The sequence below is a fragment of the Myotis brandtii genome, unplaced genomic scaffold (assembly GCF_000412655.1).
Source record: "Myotis brandtii unplaced genomic scaffold, ASM41265v1 scaffold120, whole genome shotgun sequence".
Lineage (NCBI taxonomy): Eukaryota > Metazoa > Chordata > Mammalia > Chiroptera > Vespertilionidae > Myotis > Myotis brandtii.
Window position 1 is genome coordinate 4,512,930 of NW_005354174.1, and position 5,250 is coordinate 4,518,179.

The window sequence follows — 5,250 nt, forward strand, 5'->3', positions numbered from 1 at the left end:
TATTTTCCACACTGCGCCTCCTCTGAGCCTCGGTATGCTGTTCTCTTTCCTTCTAGTTGAAGAATCTCTCCTCAGCCAGCCTTCCTGTGGTTCTGGGTGATGTCCGTTCTGTCTTTTAGTTGTATTTTTGAAGTGGTTGTTTGCGGCAGCAATCTCCAGTATTTACCTATACCGCCATCTTGGTTTCCTCTCGCTGGGTCCAGTCTTGATAGCTGAGAACCCTACTGAGTAGCATGCCTATTTTCTCCCCCAGGTCGAAGCACCAGGGCCGGTGCTCCCGCTGGGTCCAGTCTTGATAGCTGAGCACCCCACTGAGCAGCATCCCCTATTTTCTCCCCCAGGTCGAAGCACCAGGGCCGGTGTCCCCATCCCTCAAACAGAGGATGAATTTGATCCGGTGCCAATTTCCACATCTCTGCCAACGTACCCTACATATGGTAAAGGTCTGGGCCCTGCCAGCAGGACCAGCTTGGGGAGTTGGAGGTTGGGGACTTGAGAACCATCCAAGGACTTCCAGGAAGGCCCTAACCCCCCTGCATCCCCTCCCATCTCTTACCATCAGGTCCCAAGCCTTCCGAGGGCCCGCCCCGGAACCCCTAGGGCTTTTATATCAGATCCTGTGTGGAGGACAGAGGAATATTCTAAAGCACCTGTGCTGTCCCCGAGGGGAGGGCAGGAGGGAGGGAGGCAAGGGTTGGTTCAGAGGCTGAGGAGGAGAGTCCCCGCAGTATCCGAGGGCCAGCCTGCCGTGGGAACCTCCACCGGAGCTTTGGCTGCTGACTGGGACTTCGTGGCCACTGCTGCTCCCATCAAAGGATACTGGTCTGGTGAGGTTAAACCTGGGTCTACTGGTTTCAAGACCAGCGCTCCAACCACTGACATGGTCTTTTCCCCACTGATTTTCAACTAATTTCCATAGGTCCATTTCCCTAATTGGTCAAGATCATCTTGAGTTTTAGTCCTGTCTCCCAGAGGATTAACAAAGCCACACATTTCACATCTTTTGCAAATGTAATGAGCATATTTGTGATCCCTCCATGCAGTTGGTCAGTAACTAGTAGGCCAGATGGAGCTGCAAGACTGAGCCCCTGGCTTCGCTCCCAGGCAGGGGTGCACCTTGCTCGCCTACTGTCTCCCTCGTCTATTTGCTTTTCCATCTTTTCACACTACGGGGGTTTATTCTGGTCAACTGCCCAGGTTGGAGCTTTTCTGAATGCACGGAACAGAAGGAGCTTCTCTGCTGTCGGCATTCATGTCTCTGACTGCCCATCATTCATTCATTCAGCCAACATTTACTTGTGCATATGCCCACCAGCCTGCTCTGCAGCCAGCAGGGGGCAATGGGCCACAGGATAAATCAGTCACCATAATATAAGAAAGGAGCTGGTGCAGTAGGAAAGTGCTTTGGTGAACATGCAAAGAGGGTGAAGATATGCGGGGGGGACCAAGGAGGGATCTCTGTTCCCAAAAACAGTAATGCAAAAAATAGCAGACATTTGTTTTCAACACATCAACTCACTTTTAATTCTGAGCCTTCATCCCACTTGATTGATGGGACATTTGACTCAATCATTCTCACCACTTCCCTCCTCTACTCCACCGGGGGCACACAGACTTCCAGGGTCAGACTTGGCACCCAAGCACGTAGGGGCCTTGCCACCCTTAGCTGATCCATTGCTCACTAGTCCTCATGCATGATTGTCCAGACTCCTGCTCAGGGAAGACTCTGATTTCCAGGTTTAGGATTTTAAACACCATTTTCTGGGCAGAGGGCAGAGGAGAGGTCTCTGAGAAAAATGGATGTCATGAGCTTTGAGGAGGAGAGATGATAGCAGAGTGGAATTTGGGCTGTGGAGGGAGGAGTAGGTGAGTGTTTGCATGAGAGAAGAATTGGGGCAAGAGTCTTTTTTTTTTAATGGAGAAAACACTGCCACTTTTTAAAAATATATATATTTTTTTATTGATTTCATAGAGGAAGGGAAAGGGAGAGAGAGAAAAACATCAATGATGAGAGCGAATCATTGATCAGCTGCCTTCTGCATGCCCCCTACCGGGAACCAAGCCCGCAACCTGGGCATGTGCCCTTGACCGGAATCAAACCCAGGACCCTTCAGTTCGCAGGCCGACGTTCTATCCATTGAACCAAACTGGCTAGGGCAGGGCATGATTCTTGGCTGCTCTTTTGCCTAATATATCTTAAAACTTGATTTGGGTATTTTTTACTCACCTTCCTAAATGTATTTGCCCTGAGCCAGTCTCTGGTCTAGTTCTTCTGGGGATGGAGGGTCTAAATGGACTTGATCCAAATTTCCAAAGTCCCCCTGCCTCATCCAGCCAGCCATGGTGGGCTTGACCTTGTCCATGGGGCCTGTTGCTGCCATCTTAGAGTTGAGAGCTCTGGGCAACACCCAATTGCCACCTCTGCAAGTCTCAGAATCTGCTCACGTAGGCCATCAGCTGGGCTTTGGGTCAAACCTCTTGTTCCCCTCTCCCCGCAAAGGATTTTCTAAAGAGGCAGATTCTCAATGGTCTAGCCAGCCCTGCGCCAGCTCCTACCCTAACCCAGCCCTAACCCCTAGTCCATCTATGATCTGGCTTGAATGAGCATAGCACTGCTGCTGCGTGACCCTGTCTACGCCTGCTGCAGCCTCAGCCAAGCCCATAGCCCACGCCCCAGCCCATGCCCCAGTTGCTTCCTTGTGCACTGTCCAGCTAGATGCCAGTCTGGCATCTGAGCACAGGGTAGCATTTTGTCTCCTGACCCCTGCAGGGAGCCACTGCTGAGCACCATAGGGTACGTAGCCCTATCTGTGCCCATCTCCTCTTCTGCAGAATCAGACATTCCTGTACAAATCCTTGATGCCCAGTTCATGAGCACTGTGCTCTGTATACTGGCCAGCACATCTTTCTGCTGATCCTCTGGCCTGCCCTGTGTTGGGCTGCATTATCTAGCCCCCCCCCCAAGCTACTTGCCAGCCATCTGAGATGAAGTAGCCTCATAAAATGCCCATGGCCCTCCCTGCCCCAGCCCAAGCCCTCCCAAATGGAGCCAGTGGGTAGCTGGGCATCAAGCCACGCTTGATTAATGATTGACTTCTTGAATATTTAAACAAAGCTCATCTCCAGCCACTCAGTTTCAGAGATGGCCTTGTTGGACACACACACCTGCTGCCTGGTCTGTTGCCCTGGGGATTGAGCACAGGGCAAACAGCACCTTTTCAGACTCAATGGAGGAGGGGACAACAGGGAGGGAATGCTGTTGGAGGACTCTAGGGACAAGCCTGGGAAGAGGAAGGGAAGGCCTCTGCTCTTGCCCCTTCTAGCCCTTTCTTTCAGCCTGGGTCTGCCTGCTATGGAGACAAACTGAGTTTGGACTGAGGCCCCAGGGGCTCCTGGGGAGGCTGAGAATCAGTTCCTGTCAGAGATTAGGGAGCTTTGGGGGGAAGTAGCATCACAGAGAGGAGGCACCACGACCACAGTTGAGCTGGTGGGAGGGTGACCAAAGATGAGACTGGCTCTTTCTAGATTAAGAAGTCAGGATCTGTGTGGCTCAGTGGTTGAGCGCTGACCTATGAACCAGAGAGGTCACGGTTTGATTCCCAGTCAAGGCACATGCCCGGGTTGCAGGCTAGAGTGCAGGAGGTGGTCGATCAATGACTTCCTCATCACTGATGTTTCTATCTCTCTCTCCCTCTCTCTTCCTCTCTGAAATGAATAAAAATATATTTTAAAAAAAGAAGAAGTCAGGGGCTCAGGGGACAGAGGCACTGGTCTGAGTTTTCCATGGACCCTGCCTCTGCCCAGGTTTCAAGAGGTCTTCCTAAGTTGTGACCAAGCCCACGCACTTCTTGCTCAACCACAGGCTTCACGGCACCTTCATTTGATGTCTCTGTCACTAAGTTGCTGAGTTGTAATGTCCTTATCTGTCCCCATCACTAGCTTTCAGCTCTATAGGGGCAGGGCACCTATCAGGACTGTACCCCTGTGTAACCTCTGTGGCCAGCACAGACCATGGCACATAGTGGGGACTTGGAAAATGTTTGAATGAGTGAGTGAATGAGTGTCCCACTGTCCTAGTCCCTCCTCAGAATTCAGCACCCCATGAAGTGAGCCCATGAAAAACAGCCCTACCTTTTCTCCACTGCCCCCCTGCCCCCCCCCCACACGGAGACAACTAGGACAACTCTGCCCCCTCCCCTCAAGGAGGCCACATTTGCAGCTCTCCCATCCTTCAGCCACAGTGGCCAATGAGTCTCCCATCAGACATTGCGGCTCTGAGTGGCAAAGGCATACCATCCCAGGACTCCAAGCCTCTCACCTGGATTCCAGCAAAAACCTCATTAAGCCTCCTTGTCCATCTTCCCTTTCCCATTTGTTGTAGTTTATTTCACTGAAACATTTCCTTCATGTCTAACGATGTAAGAACTTGGTTGTCCATCAATTAAAGCTAGATGTTCACCAAAATGCCATCTGAGGGTCTTTATCAGTTCCCCTGTTCTCCAACCTCACCTCTCTCAGCCCCTTTGCACTGATTGTAACATCAGCCGTTGCCATTTGAATGCTTGCCCTCCAAGGCCTGCCTCAAAACTGGTCATTGGACCCTCGTCAAAGCTCTAAGCCTGCCAAGATGCTCAGGGAACAATGGTCCCTTTCTCTCCCTCCTTTCTAAGAAGACTCTTTCAATAAACCTCACCCCATCTTCTTCTAGTGTACTCCTTTTCAATGGGTACCCAGGCACTTTTATCAGTGGTTACTTGCTAATAGGTGGTTTTAAATCTGCTCTCCTCACAAGCAGCGCCTGTATGCTAAGAGCCCTCAGGCCTCTGAAGAAAGCACCTAAATTGCATATTTCTTGTACCCTTCAGGTGTGCTCTTACCCCATTCCCCCAGGACCAGGTCTTAGGTGGGCTTGCCACTAGGAGTTCTGCATGGGCACTGGGGGTCAGTTGGAGGGCACAGGCAACAGCAGGCAAGAGATCTCACTGCACCGTTGCCAGGATCTGGCCCAGACCATCTGTGGCCTCTAACAACCTGTTCTGCCCGCCCCTTTCCCTGCCTGAGAGTCTCGCCCCAGCAAGGCAACTCCCTACTGCCCTTTGGTGTCATGAGAGGTTCCTAGCGGGGCTGAGGTCACTGGCCACTGGAACAAGAGCAGAAGGTCCTCAAAGAAGCCCTGCCCCATTCCGGGAGCCGGACTCCCGCCCAGCTCCGCCCCCTAGGAGGCATGGCCCCTCCCCTGCCCCATGGAGT